Source organism: Eptesicus fuscus, chromosome 15 (assembly GCF_027574615.1).
Source record: "Eptesicus fuscus isolate TK198812 chromosome 15, DD_ASM_mEF_20220401, whole genome shotgun sequence".
Taxonomy (NCBI): domain Eukaryota; kingdom Metazoa; phylum Chordata; class Mammalia; order Chiroptera; family Vespertilionidae; genus Eptesicus; species Eptesicus fuscus.
In genome coordinates this window covers 34,240,134-34,251,538 of record NC_072487.1, presented here as the reverse complement: position 1 = coordinate 34,251,538, position 11,405 = coordinate 34,240,134, and positions in this window count along the sequence as shown.

The following is an 11,405-nucleotide window of genomic DNA, read 5'->3' as shown; positions in this document are numbered from 1 at the left end:
GCAGGTGTGCTCTGCCACGCACAAGTAGGGAAGCATTGATGTTTGCCAGCCTCGTCCCCCTCAGAGGCCAGCATTTCAACTTGTGGCGTTTGATGACTCTTCACTTGAACCTACTAGCAAAAAGTTGTGCCGTGTGTAAGGCCCAGCGGGGCGTGCGCTCCGCAGGAGAGCTTGGGAGAGCCCCCCTCTGTCCCCCTTAAGAAGGTCAGTGATTGGAGAGCTGGCATTAATGGTTTTTGTCTTAGTTGGTTTTTATGTCGGTCCTCCCGTCCTGTTTATTCAAACCATCTTCAATTTGAAAGAAGCCTCAAATCCAGGCCTCTTAATCCCTACTCGTCTCTCCGGCACCCAGAGATTGTTCTGAATCCAGTGTCAGACGTCCTAGTTCGGTAATCGTTTTCCCTGGAGTCCCCCCAACACCTGCGCCCTTCTGGACACGCATCCTCTGCTTTCCACGGAGGATTCCGTCCCGAGGCGGGGCAGGAGCGGACGCACGGAAGACACGAGGCCGGTTCGGAGGACGGCGGGAGGGTGCTGCCGCCCCAGAGATGTCCCGCTCGGGCACCTGCAGGAGACGAGACCCCTGCGCGCTCCAGATTCCCTTTCTCGCCCCGGGCCAGAAAACAACCCCACCGCCGCAGAGCAAATTCTTAGCGGAGTGAAAGGCTGCAGTAAAAAGGCACAGGATGGGAGTGTTAACCTGCCACCCCAGCGGCGTCCAGGGGCGCCCCCGGGTCAGAGATAATAGATAAAAGCAAGTTTCAAGGGGGCGGGGGATGGGCTATTTCCCTCCCTCGGGGCTAAAAGCAAACCCACGTGGGCCGAGGAAAGTGCGGAGGGAATTCCTCGGCCTGGTTCCGGCGGTGCAGAGGCTGGCGGGCCCGGTCGGGGACCTCGGGCGAGGTGAGCAGAGGTGCCTCGTGGGTTCGGGGGAGCTCGGGGCCGCGCGCAGGCGCACTGAGGCCGCCGCCGGCCCGTCCCGGGGTACAAAGCGCTCGCAGAGCCGGGGTTCCCGCCTGGGGCTCCCTCCCGCCGAGCTCGGGGACGCAGCCACAAGCATTCCTCACCCGGCGTCTGAGATTGACCAGCCTCCCCCGACCTCTTCGCCATGGCCGCGTGTGCAGGGCCGGGTGGCTACCGTGCGTTTCGGCGTTTAATTCTGGCGCTGGGCAGCGGGTCGGCTCCGCCCCCTCCGCCCCGCCCTCCTCCGAGGTCCCGGAGCCGGCGGAGCCCGGGAGCGGCGCGCCCGGCTCGGCAGGACAGGAGGAGCGCCCGGAGGTGAGTGCAGCCGGGGACTAGCTGCGCCCTTTTCCCCGCGGGGTGGGCGCGGGCCACCCGGGCTCCGACTGCTGCGCCGGCCCGGCCTCCGCCCAACTGGGCAAAGTTGGCGCGCGCCGGGGGCGCACGGCGGCCGTGGCGGGGGCGGAGGGCAGCCCCGCCGATCCCTCTCGCTGGTTCCCTGGGCAGCCCCAGAGCGGGCCTAGGGACGGGGTCGCCGGGGTTTGGCGCTCGCCGCGCCGCGGGGCTGGGTCCGTGTGGAAGGGGAGCGCGGCGCGCCTGGCTCCGGGCAGCGGGAAAGTCCGGCCGGAGCGCACGGCCTTTTGATGCCCCCGGGCCCTTTAATCCGCTCGGGATGGGGTGGGAGATCCCCTCCGAGGCGTCTCCCCGAGAAGTTCTCCGCGCCGCGGGAGGGCAGGCGGTCGACCTCTTCATCTCTGTTCCGGAGCGGCAGGTGGCCTCGAGTCGCCCTCCGCCGACTCGGAGATGACTCCGGCCGCGGTCGGAGGGGCCGGGAGGTGGGGGAGGGGTGTGGGAACTCGGTCGGGACGGCGTGGGCTTCTGGTGGGTCCGCCACGTCAGGTCGAGGGAGGGTGCGCGTGCTCTGAAGCGGCCCTGGCCCCTGGACGCCCCCTCTAACACGCCGCGTAGGCAGACGCGCAGGGAATGCCGCGCGCAGGCGGCCACCTCCCCCCGCCCCCCTCCCCGCTCATCCTCTCCGCCGGCTCCGCGCGGGGCTCCCCGAGGCCACGCTCCGCGGTGAGTCCGGCAGGTCAGCCAGAGCTCTGCTGCGCCGGGGTGACCGGGTGAGGGCTTTGGCCGAGTTAATCATGAAAAACAACTTCTGGCGTCCCCCAGTGCTCGCTCTCTGCACAGTCTCCTCGGAGGTTCCTCTTGGATTAATGAAATGTTGTATTAGGACGAGAGCGCGAGACTAACAAGGGAGGTTCATCATGCAGGTCTGTCGTTGTGCAGTTTCTTGCCTCACTTTCATCCACTGCTCTCCCCCCCCCCCCCCCCCCCCCCCCCCCCCCCCGTGTCCTACCTCTGAGCTGGATTGAAATCAGAGCCGGTTTTCTCATTTTTAATTCATGAGTTTATTCAATTTGATTTTTAGGTGGTACTTAGCACTTGACCTGTTAGTGCTCCTTTTATCTTTCTCTAAAAAAGTTGGGCACTCATCCACTTTTAATTTATTTAAAAAAGTGAGATATAATAAACATGCCGTAAACTTACCCTTTTAAAGTGTACAATTTAGGGTTTTTTAGTATATTCACAAAGTTATGCAGTCATCATTACTACCTAATTCCAGACATTTTCCAAAAAGAAACCTCGTACCCATTAGCAGTTATCCATTAGCAGTCACTCGCCATTTCTCCTCCTCAGCCTAGGTACTCCCTCATTGTAAGGTGAAGTTTTCCCAAGATAGAGATTGAGCAAACTGGGAAGTTACCTTCAGTCCTTTTCCACTTAATAGATTTGGGGGAAGGTGCTGCTGCTGAGGCAGTGCAAGAAAAATTAAGAATGAGCTGTCCTGTGTCAAGATTAACATGTCTAAGGAGCCTGGCAAGCGTGGCTCAGAGGTTGAGCGAGGACCTATGCACCAGGAGGCCATGGTTCCATTCCCTCTCAGGCCACATGCCCAGGTTGCTCACTTGCTCCGTCTCCAGTGTGGGCCGGGTGCAGGAGGCAGCCCATCAATGATTCTCTCTCATGGTTGATGTTTCTATCTCTCCCTTCCTCGCTCTGAAATCAATAAACATATATTTTAAAAAATGTGTAAGGATGGAGGAGAATCCCCTAGGGGAGAAGTGAATGCCTCCTTTAAGGACACACAAATTAGCCCTGGACAGTGTGGCTTAGTTGTCCTATTAATTGGTTCAATTCCAGGTCAGGACACATACCCAGGATGCTGGTTCCTTCCCCAGTCTCGGTGGCTATTGGAGGCACCAATTGATATTTCTCACATTGATGTTTTTTTCTCCTCTCTCCCCCTCTCTCTAAAATCAATGAGAAGAGAAAAAAAAAAGAAATATATGTAAGAATACACAAATTAGGAATGTGATTTATCCTCACAGGCCACAGGGTTGCTTTGGGACACTTTCTGCACTCTAGTTTGCCAAGTCCACAGATCACTGTAGTTGAGGTTCTGCCTCAGCCAAAGTGAGTTGCGGGGGAGGGGGGAGGGGAGAGGGGAGGGGAGATGATAGAGGGGAAAAAGGGACTGCAAATTTAAAAATAGTTTTGTTTTAAATTATCCAAAATGGCCCCAAAGAAAGAAATCACAGGCAAAAGTTCAGTAGAAGAGGTTCATTTCGTGAGTATCAACCTCTACTCATAGATAGTCACATGAACTAAACTGCTCATGCATTAATCCCCTAGCCCAGGGAGGAGGAGGATGGGAAAGGGTCAAATTCAAGGAATGGGGGAGGGGGCAGGAGTCTGGCTGAAACAAGAGTGTTGTGGGAGCCCAGGCCTGTTAAAGTGGAGTAGCTGTGGGATGAGCAGATTCAGAGGCAGCCAAAGGGATCTCAGTAAAAAGTTAACACATATTTTACTCAGGCATTTGTTGGATTATTTGTGCATGCTTTTTAAAAATCACATTTTGAAGCTAGGTAAATTACGCAACAGCCACCACACTTCTCTTCCGCTCTCCAGTCAAATAAAGAAGCCAACTGGTTTCAAATGTTACAGGAAATTTTATGCCTCATGTGTGGGTGGCTTGGCTTATGCCATCTCTCTTTTTTTAAAGTGTAATTTACAAAATTGAACTATAACATACAATATGACAAATACTTACAAAATGAACATAAACTTATAACTAGCACCAAGATGCAGGAACAGAACATTGTGTTCTGCCTTATTGCAGAAAGCCCCTCATGCGCCTTTCTAATCACTATTCCCAAGGGATAGTCTAACCATAGATTAGTTTTGCCTAATAATCCAAAAGAAGTGGCTATATATGGTTTCTTTTTATCAACATTGCATATGGCTATCTATAATAATAAAAGCATAATATGCTAATTAGACCGGACAGTTGAACGACCTTCTCGATGCATTCCGGACAAAGCTGTGAAGGCAGGGGCCGAGGCAGAGGTGGTTAGGGGCGATCAGGCAGGCAGGCAGAGCAGTTAGGGGCGATCTGGCAGGCAGGCAGAGGGGTTAGGGGTGATCTGGCAGGCAGGCAGAGGGGTTAGGGGTGATCTGGCAGGCAGGTGAGTGGTTAGAGGCGATCAGGCAGGCAGGCAGGCAGGCAGGCCAGCAGTTAGGAGCCAGTGGTCCCGGATTGTGAGAGGGATGTCCGACTGCCAGTTTAGACCCGATTCTGCAGTCTAAACTGGCAGTCGGACATCCCCTGAGGGGTCCCGGATTGCAAGAGGGTGCAGGCTTGCCTGAGGGACACCCCCGCCCCCTGTGAATTTCGTGCACTGGGCCTCTAGTAGTTCAATAATTATCATTGCTGGCCAATACTCCATTGTGTAATTATACCCCAATTTATTTATCCATTCTAGGGTTGATGAGCATTGAGTCAGTCATCTCCAAATTTTGTCGTTGGTGAATTGTGTGACTGAACATTCTAGTATATATCTTGATATACATGTACACATTTGTATTTGTATTGGGAATGTCCTCAGGAGTAGAATTGCTGAGTTCTAGTGTTCAGTTTAGCATATATTGCTAAACAGATTGCAATATAGTTTATACTTCAACCAGCAGTGCATGTGAGTTTTGTCCTACCCTCCCCCCCTTATTTTTTAAAGATTTTTAAATTGATTTTTAGAGAGAGAGGGGATGGGAGGGGGAAGAGAGAGAGAGAGAGAGAGAGAGAGATGTGAGAAACATCACTAGATCAGCTGCCTCCTGCATGCCCCCTACCAGGGATTGAACCTGCAACCCAGGCATGTACCCTGATTGGCAATTGAACCAGCAATCTTTCAGTGCATGGGAGACGCCCAACCAACTGAGCCACACAGGCCAGGGCTGTCGCATCCTTTTTTAAATTGCAAAAGCAGTAGACTTAAGGAGATTTTGGCAAATGGACAAAAGGTGACCCATATTAATCGGTCTCAGAAGACTGATTATTTCCGTTGTGTTCGATTCCAGTGCTTTTCTGTGTCTGTTCATACTTTTATGGAGTCATAATCCTAAATTCAATTTTGTATGTTGTTTGTATCTTAACACTATATCTTAATGTTGCTCCAGTCTTTTATTTTTTTTTAAATATATTTTATTGATTTTTCACAGAGAGAAAGGGAGAGGGATAGAGAGCTAGAAACATCGATGAGAGAGACACACCGACCAGCTGCCTCCTGTACACTCCCACCGGAGATGTGCCCGCAACCAATGTACATGCCCTTGACCGGAATCGAACCTGGGACCCCTCAGTCCGCAGACCGACACTCTATCCACTGAGCCAAACCGGTTTCGGCTGCTCCAGTCTTTATGACTTTTAATTCTTATACAGGTCCACAATGTCATGGTTATGTTTTCATTTAATAATTTACCCAACATTGGAAATGTGTGTTAAATTTTGTAGTATTACTGGTATATAGGGTGGGGCAAAAGTAGTTTTACAGTTGTATGTAAAACAGCTTATTCTTGTATTATTTATGAATGATTGTATTTTCTTTTTTTTAAATCTTCATCTGAGGATATGTTGTATTGACTTGAGAGAGAGAGAGATGGGGCAGGGGGGAAGGGAGAGGGAGGGAGAGGAAGGGAGAGGGCGGGAGACGAAGGGAGGGAAAGGGAGAGGAATAGAGAGATAGAAACATTGGCAAGAGACAAATATGGATCAGCTGCCTCCTGCATGCCCCATACTGGTAATCGAGCCGGCAGCTCGGGCATGTGCACACCCCGGGCTTGTGACTGCCGAACAAGCCTGGTGATCTTTGTGGAAATGTAGCTCTGGACCCAGACTTTTGGTTCCTAGGTCAGTGCTCAACCACTGAGCCACACCAGCCAGTGACCCTGATATCTTCTTGATAAATAGTGTAAATGTGACTTTGTTGTAATCTCATTTACTAATCACGTAGTATTTTTCTTTATAGGATGCTCTTTGCAAAGGTCCGAAGCTAGGAGCTTTAGGTGATATAAGAATCCTACCATTAAGTATGATCAGAAATGCTGTATAAAAATTAACAATACCACTTAGGCAGAATTCTTATATGTGACATAGGAGTGTTTAGTTTACTTAACAGATACGGAATACTTATATGAGTTCTGAGTCAAAAGAGGCCTTTCTTGCCTGGTCGGTTAAGATTGGCTTCCATAAACAGTCAGACTTGAGCTGAGCTTTAAAGAGGTCTTTAGAAAGTGGGGTGGGGAGAGGTCCAGGGGGGAAGAAGGAGACATATGCAATACTTGAAACAATAAAGAATTTAAATTTAAAAGAAAAAGAAAAAGAAAGTGGCTAGGGAGCAGGTATTTTTAAAGAAAAGAGACCACTGAGCCATCTCAGGGGGAGAGATTAACGGTCCATAGACTCTGGCCCATGGGATTGCTGCTGTTTCCGGACCGTTCTTTGTCTGGAAGATATTGAAGATAAACTAATGTAAAGGTAGAAGAAACGTTTAGAGGAAAGAATCTCACAGAGTTCATAGCAAGTGGGGAGATAGATACAGAATTGTAGTGGGAGTCAGAAGGATGGAATAAATGGTTCATTCTGGAAATGGAGGGGGTGGAGAAATTAATGCCGAGTGGAGAGATTTGGGTGACATTTAGGGACCTTGGGCCTTGAAAACTGTACAGGGGGAGAGTAGAGAGCACTGCCGTTTGGGTAGGCTTTGGGGAAACAAGGCAGTCCGGCAGTGCTTGACGTGTAGTAAGTGTGGGCAGCCACATGCTTGGAGACCAGGTGAGTGCGCTTTGAGACTGTACCTTCATCCAGTGGCTTGTGACTGCTGGACGAGCCTGCTGATCTTTGTGGAAATGCAGCTCTGGACCCAGCCTGACTGGTTTGAATCTAGGTTCTGCCGTTTGATGTGTGATCTTGGTACAGTTACGGAACCTGTCTGTGCCTTCATTTCCCATGTCTAAAATGGGCAAAATAAAATCACCCCCCTCTCATGGGATTATTTTGAGGGTTAAATGAGTTAAAACACATAGAGTATTTAGAAGACTGCCTGATACACAGTATGTACTAAGTATGTTCACTATTGTTCCTTTAATTTTTAAAAATCTTCCCCCAGCTTTATTGAGATATAATTGACAAATAAAATCCTATTTATGCCGAAACCGGTTTGGCTCAGTGGATAGAGCGTCGGCCTGCGGACTGAAGGGTTCCAGGTTCGATTCCGGTCAAGGGCATGTACCTTGGTTGCGGGCACATCCCCAGTAGGGGTGTGTGCAAGAGGCAGCTGATTGATGTTTCTCTCTCATCGATGTTTCTAACTATCCCTCTCTCTTCCTCTCTGTAAAAAATCAATAAAATATATTTTTAAAAAATCCTATATAATAAAGATGGAATATGCTAATTGACCCTCCTGCCATCACAAAGATGGTGGTGCCCACAGCCAATAAGGAGGGAATATGCTAATTGACTGGCACGCCCTCAAAGCCACAAGATGGCGGTGCCCAGTCCCCTCAGCCCCACTGGGGCAGCAGGCGCGTGTCAAGGCTGGGCCCACTCCAAGGTGGGTCTGGCTGCTCTGTGCGCCTGCCTCCAGAGTCTCCCAGTCCCCTCAGCCCCCCAGCCGCCCGAGGCCAGCCTGAGGCTCAGTTAACCAGGGCCGGCTGAGGCTTACGCTGCTGGCAGTGGCAGCAGCAGAGGTGTGATGGGGCGTCGTCTTTCCCTGATCACCGGGTTGCCTCCCGCCCCTGAGGGCTCTTGGACTGTGAGAGGGGGCAGGCCGGGCTGAGGGACACCCCCTCCAGTGCATGAATTTTCATGTACTGGGCCTCTAGTTGTAAGATATTTAAAGTGTACATCATGATGATTTGATATATGTACACATTTAGTTAACACATCATCAATATATATATTTTGTGTGTGTTAGAAGCATTTAAGTTCTACTGTCTTAGCAAATTTCAGTTATATAATACCTTGTTATTAAATTTCCGAAGTCATGTTTGCACATTGTAAGAATGCAAAAAAACAAAGAAGGGTTTAAAATGAAAACGAAATCCCATCACTCCTCTGATCGTAGTTCAGAGTATAGTCTCTTTTCAGGTGTCTTAACTGTCAACTATGTTTTTAGGTCTTCTGGTGGTTATCATTGAACAAATGACCTTGACATTTAGTGGCTTAAACGATTGTTTCATGCTAGTGTGGATTCAGGCAGGGCTTGGCCGGGTGCCTTTGCTCTGCAGGATGTCTGAGGTTCCTGTGGCACTTAGCTCGTGGATGGGCCCGTCTGGGTCTAAGAAGGCGTTGTATGCCTTGGCAGGGGATGGCTAGAAGGCTGGGCTCAGTGTTGACTATTGACATACATATGGTAACTTAAGCATGGTGGCCCTGGATGTCAGATTACTTACATGGCCACCAGACTCCTCCATGTATAGTCATGCCCCACATAATGCAGGGGTGGGTGTGTCTGGCCCGTGGGCTGCATAAGGCCTGCGAAATTATTTGGTCTTGCCCTGCCAAGACATTAGGGGTGAGTTAATGAAATGTTTGACCAAATATAGCAGGCTAATTTTTAAGTTGATAATTTTGTATGGCCCAGGAATGATATTATAAATATCCAAATGGCCCTTGGCAGAAAAACGGTTCCCTACCCCTGACATAATGTAACGATGGGGGTACAGTCTGCTGGGTGATTTTGTTGTTGTGCAAACATCAAAGAGTGTACTTCACAAACCTACATGGTAGCCTACTATACACCTAGACTGTTGTTCCTATACAAACACTTGAACAGCATGTTACTGTACAAAACACAAGATTAAGTCAAGCACACGAGAAAGTGATGCAATCAAGAAACAAAGTATGAGGCTGCTGGCTGCATAACACAGCATAGTTTTACAGCAAAACTTACTTTTAAAAAAAATATTTTATTGGTTTCAGAGAGGAAGGGAGAGGGAGAAAGAGATAGAAACGTCAATGATGGGAATCATTGGTCGGCTGCCTCCTGCATGCCCCCTACTGGTGATTAAGCCTGCAACCCAGGCATGTGCCCTTGACCAGAATCGAACCTGGGACCCTCGAGTCCGCAGGCCAACGCTCTATTCACTGAGCCAAACCGGCTAGAGCGCAAACTTTCTTTTAAAAATCCCTACCTGAGGATATGTTTTTATCGATTTTGGAGAGAGAGAGGAAGGGAAAGAAAGAGAGAGAGAAACATTGATGTGAGAGAGAAACATTGATTGGCTGTCTCCTATATGTGCCCCATCCAGGGATTGAACCTGCAACCTGGGTATGTGCCCTGACCGGGAATGGAATCTGACACCATTTCTGTGCATGGGATGACACCCAGCCAACTGAGCTACCTGGCGGGGGCCCAGCAAACTTTTTTTAATAAGTAGGAAAAGTACACTCTAAAATAGTAATGAAAAATATAGTATATGAATATATAAACCAGGAACATAGCCATTTATTATCATTATCAGTGTTATGTACTATACAGAGTTATATGTGCTATTTTTTCATATGATGGGCAGCACAATAGGTTTGTTTACACCAGCATCCCTGCAAACACATGAGTAATGCATTGCGCTATAACTTGATGATGGTTATGCTATCACTGGGTGATAAGAAACTTTCAGCTCCATTATAACCTTAGGGGACCAGCATGGAATATGTGATGGGTGCTGCTGACTGAAACATCGTTATGCAGTGAATGACTATTTATCAGGGTTCGGTCGAGAAACAGAACCACAGGATGTGTATATGTTTATAGAAGCCGACTTACTATAAGGAATGGTTCACGTGACGATAGAGGCTGACAAGTCCGAAATCTGCCACGTGGGCTCCAAAATGGGAGGCTCAGGAGGGCCAGTGGTGCAGCTGAAGACCAAAGGCCGTCTGCTGGAGAATTCCTCTAGCTTGGGGAGGCCCGCTTTTGTGTCCTCATCAGGCTTCATCTGATTAGATGAGGCCCACCCAGACTACGGAGGGCAATCTGCTTTACCCAAAGGGCACCGATTAAAATGTTGATCTCATTCCAAACACCCTTCGTGTTGACACATACAGGGAACTCAAGCTGTGGGCACCTCACCTGAGCAGGTGGGAAGCTTCCTGGCCTTTTATGACTGAGCCTCAGAAGTTACATGACTTCCCTTTTACCAGGCTCTGTGGGGTGGCGCAGTCACCAAGCCTGCTCAGACTCAAGGGGAGGGAACAGAGACCCTCCCCTTGATGAGAAGAACGTCAGAGCATTTGCAGCCTTCATGTTAAACTGCCACAGTCTAAACTACTTGACTTTGCAAATTTGACAGTAGCTATCAATTTCCTGTTAAGGGGGTTATATTACCTCTTCCCTCTCTTCTTCTGCCCTCTGCCTTCCAGTACAGTATTTATTAGATACCCTCTTATTTTTATCTTATTATAGATTTTCCTCTTTTTTTAGTTACCTTTATAATTTTCAGTAAAGCATTTTATACTTGACAAGGCCATGGAGAGGTGGAAAACTCAGGTTTGTTGGCGTGTTCACGTGTGTGTGTGTGTGTGTGTGTGTTATCTTGTGTTTGGGAGGGGCCCTGAAGGAGAAAACAGAAGGGGAAGCCTGACAATGAGGCTCTTATGAAAACACTCCAGCCACTAGACATGTGAATTGCCTGTGAGTTTGTACTCTGCGTGAGCATAGCAGGTGACTTAATCCATGCTTTTTTCATTACAGCGGCAATCAGTTAATTGGAAACTGTTATATATTTCAAAGTGTCAGGAAGCCTGTAGCTCTGTTGGTTTTTTTTGTTTTGTTTTAAATCCATTTAGTTAATGGAATTGAGCAATGGGGCTTAGTTTAACTCTCAGAAGGCATTCTAATCCCCCTTTTTATGATCATCTGGTCCCCTGAGAAGCACACAAGAACCTCAGTTCTTGTTGGTTTACCTTTTTTATTTTATTTTTTAGAGACAAATGGTTTATTTGGTAACAAGGGGTGAAAAAAGGAAGTCTTCATTCTTTTTCCTTTTTCTCTGCCTGGTGGCTGCAAGAGCCAAATGACTAGCGACATATAAGAATCCCCTTG